Raw genomic sequence first — 11,854 nt, 5'->3', positions numbered from 1 at the left:
CAGGGGACCCTTGAAAGAGACCTAAGGTCACCCATTGTTTACACCACGCTTTGAGTTTGCTAAAGACTTTCGGACTCCTTTTTCCTCTCTCCCTGGAACCCTGTGGGATAGTTGCTCTTCTTCCCCTTTCACAGGAGAAAGAACAAAGTTCCAGAGCTAGGGTGACTTTTTCCAAGTGTGGGAAACCCCTGAGTGGTAGAGGCTGGAATTGAACTCAGAGCCCTTGATTCCGAGTTGATAGGGTTTGATCCCAGAAAAACTTCAATCCCTGAGCTATAATTTTAAAGAAGAGCTCCAGCTCCTACCCATTTCTTTGCTTTTCTTTATCCTTTTTAAAATTTTTTTTTCCCTGATTTTTAGGGCCGCCACTGTGGCACATGGAAGTTCCCAGGCTAGGGGTCGAATCAGAGCTGTAGCTGCCGGCCTACACCACAGCCATAGCAACATGGGATTGGAGCTGTGTCTGCAAGCTGCACCACAGCTCAAGGCAATGCCGGATCTCTGATCCACTGAGCGAGGCCAGGAATCGAACCCTCATCATCATAAATACTCGTCAGATTCATTTCTGCTGTACCACAGTGGGGATTCCTTCTTGGCTTTTCTGGTTTCCCACTCTGCGTCCACCCCATAGCAGCTGGGGGATTGGGAGTAGGCGAAGCCCCCAAAGAAACAGTCCCTGCAAAGCGCTCCCTGAGAGCTGGCCTTGGGGCTTGGGGTAGGGGCCAGGGGAAGAGGGTTTCCTATGCTGGTCCTTAGAGATACTTATTACGGGATCTTGTCTCGAAACCCCTTAGCCCTGAAGTTCCTACTGCGGTTCATAGAGTTAAGGACATGACCAGTATCTATGATGATGCGGGTTCGATCCTGGCCCCGCTCAGTGGGTTAAGAATCTGGCGTTGCCATGAGCTGTGGTGTAGGTCATAAACACATCTTGGATCCCACGTTGCAGTGGCTGTGGTGTAGCCAGAAGCTACAGCTCCACATGGACCCCGAGCCTGGGAGCTTCCGCATCTGTGGGTGTGGCCCCCCTCCAAAAATAAAAACAAAACAAAACAAAAAACCTCTAGCCCTTTGTTTAGGAATCTCTAAAACTTGAAATCTGGACAACTCAAGACTGTGCGTGTCCATTCTCAGATGTGACAGGGCTGTCCTCCCCAGTCCTGCATGAACTGTCCAAATGCCCTCTTCTCTTTTTTTTTTCTTTTTTTTTTTTTTTGCTGTGCAAAGCTTTATTTTTTATTTTTTTAATTAAAAATTTTTTAAAATAGTTATTTCCCCAATACAATTTTTTTTTTCCTACTGTACAGCATGGTGACCCAAGGCCACTCTTTTAAGGACCCCATCTGCAGCATCAGTTTCTGGAGCCTTCGAGGGGCAAACTTATCATTGCACTGCATTTCCAGTTCCATTAGATAATGATCAAGCCTTCAGCTTGTTACTGTCCTGTACACACCCTGTCTCCAGCCAAATAGGGTCACAATTTTTTTTTTTTTTTTTTTTTTTTGGCTGCCCTGTAGCATATGGAGTTCCCAGGCCAGGAATCAGATTCAGTCTGCAGTTTCGACATATGCTGCTGCTGTGGCAATGCCAGATCCTTAACCTGCTGTGCTGGGCCTGGAGATCCAACCTGCGTCCCAACGCAGCAGAGACACTGCTGAACCCACTGTGCCACAGCAGGAACTCCAAGGGTCCCTCATTCTTGCTTGGTTTGTTATTTTGCTCGTGGAGGCTTCTTCTCCTGGAAAGCCCCAGGTCCCCAGATACGATCCCTGTGGCCCCCTCCCCTCGGCCTTCCACCCAGCAAAAGTCACCTCTTTCCTCTGAACTTCCTTCACACTTAATTGATACATCCCTTCTGGTAATTTCCACGTTTTCCCTAAGGCCACCACACTCCATAGAGGGCAAGTCCTGTCGTTGGCTCTTAAAGGTGAATTACATTGCCTTTCAGATTTGCATATTACCAAGGGCTACTTCCTAGTTACCCATTAGGAAGTTTATTGAGGGTTAATGCAATTAAGAATTCATAAATGGAAATTAAGAACGTACTAGCATTTGTAGAGGACTCTCCAACTCAGGCTGGCTGGAGCGCGGCAGAGCTCCTGATACACCTGCTCCCCCTCAACAGAGCATTGATGTGTCTGCGACTTTCCAGAAGGACACTCCATGACAGCTCTCTTGAGTAGATCATAACAATCAAAGGCTGCCAATCTCACTTCTGTAACTTATAAATTACATTAAACGCTGTTTCATTATTGGTTTGCTCCAGGTCATCACTCTACCCTATGGCATAGGGGGCACAGCTTTCCCCGAACAGCAACCCTGACCTCTAAATGTAACTTGGTTCCAGTCGAAGACAGCTTTGCCTTGTGGTTTGAGTGTGAATCGTCCTTGCCCCTAATACTGAAACCGATTTATCCCTGATCCCCAAACTGTGGCGCTGGTACAATCATACTGCGTGGGCGATGGTCTGCCCGCGCAGGTGTTCTGTTTAAATAGCTTGCAACATATTATCAAGGTAAATGTAATAAAATCGCTGGGCTAGTGTTCGGTTTATGAGGCATTCTTTGATCAAATAAAACCAAGTGCGTATATGCTCATAGTCATTGCTTATAGAGTAAACAGTACACAATTTACGTCTGAGATGGGCCACTTGCTTATTTTGTGACGCTCCAATTGTTTGTTATCATCAGGCTTGTTTTTCCCCCAGGAAAATGGGAGGGGCTGGGTGAGTGTAGAGTTGAGACGAAATGGGCAACCATCAGAAAAAAAAAAAAAAAAAAAAAATTTGTTTTCTCTCTTTTTATGGCCGCATCTTGGGCATATGGAAGTTCCCGGGCTAGGGGTCGAAGGGGAGCTGCAGCTGCTGGCCTACACCTCAGCCACAGCAATGTCATGGGATCTGAGCTGCATCTGCCACCTATGCCACGGCTTGTGGCAAAGCCAGATCCTTAACCCACTGAGCAAGGCCAGGGATTGAACCTGCATCCTCACGGACACTGTATTGGGTTCTAACCCGCTGAGCCACAAAAGGAACTTCAACTGTGAGAAAATCTTGAGCAACCTGGTTTTGGTGTGGCTATTCTTCCTGCTTGGCAGTGACCTCCTTGCCCCCTCTCCTCCTCTGGGCTATGCTCCAAGGCTGCATCAGTTTGCAAATCCCAACCTTGTGATCAGCAGGAGCTGAGTGAGTGGGCCACGTGCTCCGAGACCACCCACAATTTAGCATAAGAACAGTCACAGAGGTAGCTGGCATTTATCTAGTACCTTTCATCCAGAGAATTTCCAGATATAATCTCACTTCTTTATCTCACTTCACTTTACTAATCTCCTCTGATGACCTGCAATCGTCCGTTTTTGGTGCCATTTGTGCCTTTAAATAGCCTCCCTGGAGTTCCCATTGTGGCTCAGCAGTTAACGAACCTGACTAGTATCTATGAAGACATGAGTTCGATCCCTGGCCTCACTCAGTGGGTTAAGGATCCAGTGTTGCTGTGAGCTGTGGTGTAGGCCGGTAGCTATAGCTCTGATTCGACCCCTAGCCTGGGAACTTCCAGAGGCCACCAGTGCAGCCCTAAAAAGACACACACACACACAAGCAAAAAACCAAGCCCACACCCAGATGCCCACCACCCTGTTTTAGAACCAGACCCCCTTAGGAGAGGGCAGGCCTCCTTCTCTGAAGCAGCCTGGTGCCCACCTTCACCAGGACCAGTCCATGCAGCCCCTTGTAACAGAGACACACAGATGAAAATCAAGGGTATGAATGCAAAAAAGAAAAAAGGAAAGAAATTCTGTCTTGCAAGCAGGATCTCTTGCAAGAAGGGAAGAAAAAAAAAAAAAAGTCCTGGGCATTAAGAATGCTTAATTGGCTTAATTTACTTGCTGTTACTCTAAAATATGCCTGTTCTGGCCTTGACACTGCTTCTTGATGTCCCGCCCGGACCCTGCATCAAACGCGGCTCACGAACAGGGGGGCTGTATTTTAAAGTGATGGTTTGAAAAATTAACTGTTCTCCTTTTGCCCTTTCAACTCCCAGATGGAAAATCCCACCCTGCTTAGCCGATTGATTTACTCAAAATAAAAACATGAACTTCCACTCTTCCCACCCCTGCACCCAACTTCTGTGGAGGGGAGAGGCAGGCGGGCCTGGGGTCCGGGTTTTCCACCTCCCCTTAGGGTTTCTAACGGGGTGAAGGAGACAGGCGCTTTGTTGCCCAGGGAGCCTCATCCTTTGGGATGCTCGGTACCCAACCAGGAGAGCATCTTGGACTTTCTGTAACAACTGGACCCGTGGATCTGCCTTCCTCTCCTCCCAAGAGCTGTATGTAGCTTTCGTCTAGCAGATGCCTGCTTTCTGGGGAGCCACAGACACGGGTCTGCAGGTGGCTGGCGGCAGCTCAGAGTGGGGTGGGGCCGACTCGATTCCCGCCAGCGTTTTGAGGAGGTGGGTCGTGCTACGAAGAACCGGATATTTGACGGCAGAAGAAGTCCTCTGGTCTAAAGGTGTTAGGTGTCCTCGTGTGAGTATCTCATTTTACGAGCTCTGGGGCTCTGCGTTCCCCTGGGATCTGGAAGGACGGCTCTGACTTAAGGAGACAAACAAAATGAAACCAAACCCTGGTCCGTGGAGGAGGAGGTGGGGGGAGCCTGGGAGGGTCTGGAGCCCTGGATCTTGTCAGTCTCGGCTCTCCGTGGACTTGCTCTGTGGCCTTTGATGACATGGCCCTGGCTGGGCTCCAGTGAATTTGGTCTGTGGGACCAGGGGCTGGTCTGGTGGATCTCCCGTTCCTCCAGTTGCCCCCTACCCAAACTGGCCCCCCAAGGACGGTTCATCCCAGAAACAGAAGGCAGACCGGCACCCCCAGGAGACAGTGTTAGGGGAGCCAAGACACCAGAAAAATTCCTTTCCTCTTTTCTGTAGGGTCTTTCCTCTGTTATAGGGTCTCCTGCGTCCCTCCCTTCACTCTTTATTTTCCGGACAAGACAGTCATTGTGTTTACTTTAAAAACTGTGTGAGTGGGTAATGTTATTGTTTTTTGTTTAAAAACGTATATATACATGTATAATGGTATATCATGTGGGTTTTATACTGCAAACAGCATGCCCAGCGAATGCCCCCTCATGTGCAGTAGCTGATTAAGTGCATACGTGATTCTTACATGTCTCAGTTTTCTGTGGTTTAGGCTATCACAGGGCTGATATCTCTGACAGTTGGGAGATGAAGCAGCCTGAGGAGTGGTGGCTCCAACCCTTTTTACTGGGCAAAAATGAGAGGGGTGCCTTCAGGCAGAGCTAGCTCAGGGTGAAGCTAGGGAAGCCCACTGGGAGCAATATTGAAGAAGGACTTTGGAGATCCCTGGTGGCCTTAGCAGTTAAGGATCTGGCCTTGTTGCTGCTATGGCTTAGGTCATTACTGTGGCTTAGGTTCAATCCTGGGGCCCAGGAATTTCCGAATGCTCTAGGCTTGCCAAAAAAAAAGAAAAGGAGTTCCTGTTGTGTTGCAGAGGAAACGAATCCGCCTAGGAACCATGAGGTTGCCGGTTCAATCCCTGGTCTCACTCAGTGGGTTAAGGATCTGGCCTTGCCCTGAGCTGTGGTGTAGGTCGCAGACGTGGCTCGGATCCCATGTTGCTGTGGCTGTGGCGTAAGCCGGCAGCTACAACTCCGATTCGACCCCTTGCATGGGAACCTCCATATGCCTCAGGCATGGCCCTAAAAAGCAAAAAAATAAAGAAGGTTGAACTGTGAGCTTGCACAACCCTGAGAACACCTTAGCGTTCGCACCTGGGCACCTGGCTTGCCTTTTCTAGTCTAGCCCTGACCTGAGTGCTCCCCAAACCTGAGGACCCTGGGCTCCCTATGTGAGTGGCCTCTTGCCCACTGGCACTTTCCCCAGGTGGAGGTGGGACCCTCTTTGTCCCTTACCGGGTGACTCTCTTGATCTCCCCATTGGCCTGTGGGCCCCATGAAGGTCAGGTGTGCTCTGAGCTGCATGTACGCTCCACTGGGCGTAGTCTGCCCAGACTTCCCAAAACGACCACACAAATGCGGGCCAGGAGCTAGGGAAGGAGTGGGGTCACTGGATCCTGGAGGGAGCAGAAGCAGTTGAGGGGGCTGGAGGCTGCTTCCAAAGCCGCTTATCTGAGAAGGGTCAGGATGGGCCATGTCCCAGAACTGGGGTCGCAAAGCCAAGACAATGAGAGGACAGCTCAGGTATGGCTGGCTCCCCATCAGGGGTGGGGTGGAAAACCTGGGTCGACCCACAGGCTTCAGGGCGGTCCCGGGAACCCAGAATCCACGCCTGACTCTGGGGCCACCGTGCCATCAACATCAGTACCCGTGAAAGGCATCCTGATTCGTTGCTGCTTTCCCATAAGCAGACATAACCATGCAGGCTTTTTAAAGCTTCAGATCCCCCCCTCCCCCACTCCCAGCCCACAACTGCTTGCACGCGAAGTGCAAATGGCATTCCCACCATGTCCCATGAGCCAGCTGGCCCTTTGGGGACACACCTGTTCCCCTGCCATGTGCCCACTGCTTCCCTGGCTGCCACACCGGCCCCAGGGCTCGGCTTGCTCGGCTCGTCGTACCTTGTCTGTGTTATGTCCGTGTGCTGGGTGGCAATAAATATTAGAATAAAAATCAGCCAAAGATGGCTGGCGAGGGCTCTGTTAGCTGTCTTTCTGGTTTCCACCGCAGCTGAGTGACAGCTCCGCTTGGGAGCCAGCCGCCCCTTTTCACCAAGTCAATTCAGCCTTGGGAAAGATGAACATCAGCTGACTCCCGGGCTGTGATGGTCGGTGCCAGTCAGTAAATCAGTCAGATTTTAATTACTGGACGGATGACAGGGTGCGGTGACAGGTTGCAGTCCACGGGAGAGCATTTCTTCAAAGCTGCTTTAAAAAAAAAAAAGCAAAAAAAACTGAGCTCCTTCAAGAGGAAAAGCCAAGCAGGCACGTCAGAGCCCGGCTCCAGCAGCGGGAGGGTCCCTGGCACCTCCTTTCACCCACTTCCTGCCTGGAAGCAGGCAGAGCCTGGGAGCCAGCACTGACCTGTTCGGGAAGTTTCTTTCCTCCCGCTGTCTCACTTTCAAATCTCCCCCCTTCTCTTTCTTGCCTTTCCAGGCCCGTGAGTTTTAATAGGTTCCTACAGCTCTTTGCCTCAGCAGCTGTTCGGTGCCAAGAAAGCCACGGCAGATTTGTAACGTGGCAAACCCTGCTAATTAGTTAGATGAAGTTGCCTTTCTGACAGTGGCCCTGGCGTTGAAGAAGGCGACATACCTTAAAGTGACTGCACCGGGGAGGCGTCCCCCTTTGTTCTCACGGAGCGTTTCCATCCTTATTACGGATTCCGTGATAATCACCCTTCCTGGGGAATCCCACCCCAGAGCTGTTCATTCCAGGGCTGGCTCCTTCCAGAAAGTTTCCTGTCTGTTAAGAATGGATTGCACCGGAGACCCTGTGATCTTCTCTGGGGATGCTGCAGTCTTGGCACTGCGGAGGTGGCAGGTGAGGAATTCAGGAGGCCTGTGCCAGCTCACCTGGGGTGGGGCTGGGGCTATTTAGCAGCTCTGTGGATCCTGGGGCCCCGCTGCCTTTCTGTGTCCTTTGGCCCTGCCTGCATGCAAAGCCACTCTTGCCCCCCCACTCCCTTAGATGGTAAACTGTGGATGGGCCAGGACAATCTCCTGGTAAATGTGGAAAACATCCCTGCCGTGGGCCAGATGATGTGCCATCTTCCCTTCTGCTTCAGGTTACAAGACACCCAGGGACCACCTTCTCCAACTTCATCACCTGGCCCAGGAGAACATGGGACCCAGAGGAAGGCAGGCCCCCCAGGTCACCCAGCGGGGGGAGGCAGAGGAATGAGTTCCCTGCTTCCCATTTCACTCACTCCTGTCTGGTCCTGTATTAATCATCCTTCCCAACTGTGCTTTGTAACAAATAACCCTCCAACCATAACGGCTTACAACAGCAAAGGTGCATTTCTCACGCTGGGCCCCTGGGTTGGATGTGATGACTTCGCTCCAGGTTGCAGGTTGCAGGTTGCAGGTTGCAGGTCAGATCTGGGTTTGCTCCATGTGCCCATCATTCCAGGGCCCAGGCTGAAGGGACAGTGGCTCCCTAGGGTGTGCATCGCTCATGGCAGCCTGTAGCAGGGAGAGAGGGCAAGCCAAATCATGCAGACATGTATGAAGCCTCTGGTCACGTGCGCACTTAACATTCACTGGCCAAAGCAATCATATGGTCACGTTCAAAGACAACATGAAGCCTGCTCTGCTGAGGAGAATGGCAAAGTCATACCACAAAAGCCCTGGATGTAAAATTCCATCCCAAGGAGGGAGAAAGAACAGGAAATGACAATCCAACCCATCACATCTATTCCAACTGAGTGAGTTGTTTTTTTTTGTTTGTTTTTTGTTTTTTGTCTTTTTTGCCATTTCTTGGGCCACTCCCATGGCATATGGAGGTTCCCAGGCCAGGGGTCTAATCAGAGCTCTAGCCGCCGGCCTACACCAGAGCCACAGCAACTCGGGATCCAAGCTGCATCTGCAACCTACACCACAGCTCACGGCAACGCCGGATCATTAACCCACTGAGCAAGGCCAGGAATCGAACTTGCAACCTCATGGTTCCTAGTCAGATTCGTTAACCACTGCGCCATGACGGGAACTCCCTGAGTGAGATTTTAAAAGGCTTTAAAAAAGTTTTTTAGGAGTTCCTCAGTGGGTTAAGAACACAACTAGCATCCATGAGGATACAGGTTTGCTCCCTGGCTTCACTCCGTGGGCTAAGGATCCGGTGTTGCCACAGCTGTGGCACAGGTCGCATGCAGACCTGTGCCTGGGATCTGGTGTGGCGGTGGCTGTGGTGTAGGCCTCAGCTGCAGCTCCAGTTGGACCCCTGGCCCGGTAACTTCTATATGATGCAGGTGCAGCCCTGAAAAGAGAAGAACAAGAAAAGCTTTTTAAAATCATTAGTAGCTCCCAGAATAATTTCTCCAACTCCTTAGTTGAAGGTTCCATCAGGTGGCCCCTTGTCTGTGTTTTCAGTCTTGCCTAACCGGTTCCCGAATATCTCCTAAATGGTACCCAGTCTGACATAGAAATCCCTTGACCTCCTCACCAACGCAGAGATAGCCAGGGCTGGCACTCCTTCCAGAAGAGGCCGTGACAGAGGCCCACAGCATCCTGAGTATTCCAGGCAGGGGTCCACAGCTGGGTGGACTATTCCCCAGGACTCAGATGAGTTTGTTCCCAGACTTGCCTGTATCTGGCTTACTCAGGCACCTTCATAAGTTGTGCACATTGATGAAATGAGTGGCAAAAAAGTAGATTTTTTTTCCCCCTCTGCAAACTAAGTCGAATGCTTTAGAACCCAAACAGGAATGGACGCCTGATCGAAGTATTCCTGTGAGAGGGAATATTTTGATATTCCATGTTTGATGAGGAAAGAAATCACAACGATGGGGATCCTGGAGATGCTGCTTCTCCATTTGATGGAGCCTGAGTGGCAAGTCGTGGGTCTCAGGAGGACAGGGTATGGAAGCCTGAAAACCATAGCCTCTCCATGCAAAGACTGGGGCCATCCATTGTCACATCCTTCCACACAAATGAGGTCTCTCTGTCCCAGCTCACAGGCAGAAACTGTTAGTTGCATTAGCAATGGAGAGGAAGGGTCCCACAGCCTTACTAGGAAGGGGCCCAGTAGATGCCACTCATTGCCTGCAACCTGCTCTGCGTCAATCGGGAACACGCTTCAGGATCCAGAAACGGCTGGATCCACCCTGGCGGTGAGCACTGAACTGTGAGCTTGCTTGCTCCCTCCAGCTGTGGTCCTGGCTCACCCCGCCATTCCCCAACCGTGAATCACAGATGGGCTCTGTTTTTGGCGAACCCTCTGCCTCCCCAGAAGGCTGGGCCAAACCAAATCACACCTCAGCCTTGGAGAAGCGCCTCTGTGCCACCCTTTTGGGGCCCTCTGCTTCCTGCATGGAGACGGAGATGTAATAGGCACATGTTCCATCTCCTTTTCAGGGTCTGCCAATGAGTTCCTCCTCCCAGGCGGGGGGAGCCCTGCAATGCACTTGAACTCTGATTTGTTTTTAGCACTTTCTACTCAGCTTCAAAAATCATTTTAATATCTAGACTTCTGTTGGGAGAACGTTGTAATGGAAATACAGTATTTCCCAAGGATTAAACAAAACAACCAACGGTGAATGGAGGGCTCTCCCCAGCCTCTGCACAATTGTAAATATAATTTTTAATGAAATAAGGTATAATACAAATGATTATTTATGCCTCTTTCCCCTAGTCCAAGTCGAGAAAAAACCTACCCAGTGTTTCTGCTTTTCTCATTTCCTAATTCCTAAAGTAATTTAACAAAAACAAACAAGTAAACTGAAGGGACTGGTAAAATAATCGGTAACTCTCGAAAGAGAACAGCAGTTTCTCAGCTTTTAGATGAATTCATTTTGTTCAATGCAGATGTGTTAAATCTATTCATATCCACATATTCGAGATGAGTTATTTTACTACATTGTTGTGCTGTATAAAATGAGTTATTTTGGTGAATTAAATGCTGGGGTGTAATTTTCAAAGGAAACAGAGATTTGTAAATGCAGCACCATTTATGTCAGTGTTTCAATGTGATTATTAAATATTACAGGAAATACATCTCATAATCTTTACCTTTCTCCTTTTGTCTTTTTTTTTTCTCTTTTTTAATGTGTATACAAGTTGTGGTGCAAATGGATGTGCAATTCCGCAAATGCCAAAGACAAGGCACCTGTCACCATGCGTGGGACAGTGTCTCCCCTGGGAGGTTGTACATGCTTTCTTCTGATGGTCGCTGTTGGAGTAACTCAAACAACTGACTCAGTGCTAGCATCTTAAGGACCTTACAAATAATAGGAGGGAGAGAGGGAGGGAAGCAGTTAAGTCCCATGGAAAGAACAAGTCCCATGGAGCATTCCATTTGCCAACGTGGTGGCTCAGAGGAGGTGAAGTGAATTGATGAATGTGTTTGATGGGGATTTATTGAGTGTAATGTGACTTCTGAAATGCACGGCTTCCAAGTGAAAATGAGCTCCAAGATTCTAGGCTCAAGGAAGGAAATAGGTGGGGACATTCCTTCTCTCTAGGGTTCATGGCCAACATCATTGTCTGGGGGGGGGGGAGCCTTTCCCACCCCATGCAGGGCCCCAGCCCCCTCCGGAAACCCTGCATCTTACAACGCAGGCCATCTCAGTTGTCATGCAAAGTGAAATCTTTTTTCCTGCCCTGAGTAAGACTCTCTAGTGGAGGGATCCCTTCTCACCTCCAAGTCTTAGAAATCCTCCCAGCCCTGCCCCCCCTTAGAACACGTGAGCTTCCTGCTGGGTCAGTTATGGAGGTAAGAAATAGCCCTTCATCCCATGCCTTGTCACTGAGTGTGGCTGATTCCACTGCCATCAAGGGAGAGCAAAACCACAAACAGAAAAATAAAAGAATGGGGCCCAAGTCCTAACTTTGTACCTGGAAGGAAGGGTTGGGCACAGCATGTTGGCTCCTGGGCTATCTTTTCCGGGCCTTGGGCGGTGGGGGGGGGCTTGTCCCCATGTGAGCGAGTCTGAATACCTTGAGTTTTTTTTATATTAAATTTATTTAATTTTTAGTTGATTTTTAATTAAAGTATAGTTGATTTATAATATTGTGCCAATTTCTGCTGTGTTAGCAAAGTGACCCAATCATACATATATACACACATTCCCTTTCTCATATTACCTTCCATTATATTTTATCCCACAAGACTGGATACGGTTCTCTGTACTATACAGTAGGACTCATTACTTATCCATTTTCAGGGTAATAGT

General features: G+C 49.5%; 1 long non-coding RNA gene across 1 annotated transcript; it reads left to right on the top strand.

The window, feature by feature from the left end:
• Positions 1 to 4,076: 4,076 nt before the first annotated feature.
• LOC146402316 (uncharacterized) lies at positions 4,077 to 10,688 on the top strand. The gene is made up of 3 exons (XR_014808634.1): positions 4,077 to 4,521; positions 7,126 to 7,509; positions 7,754 to 10,688. It is a non-coding gene; the product is annotated as an uncharacterized LOC146402316 (long non-coding RNA).
• Positions 10,689 to 11,854: the final 1,166 nt, after the last annotated feature.

This window comes from Sus scrofa, chromosome 6 (genome assembly GCF_054392235.1).
Source record: "Sus scrofa isolate SSC_HxYL_T2T_F1_AM1 chromosome 6, Sscrofa_HxYL_maternal_Yorkshire_Landrace_v2.0, whole genome shotgun sequence".
NCBI lineage: Eukaryota > Metazoa > Chordata > Mammalia > Artiodactyla > Suidae > Sus > Sus scrofa.
Note: the sequence above shows the minus strand (reverse complement) of the source record. Positions and strands in the feature narration are given on the sequence as shown.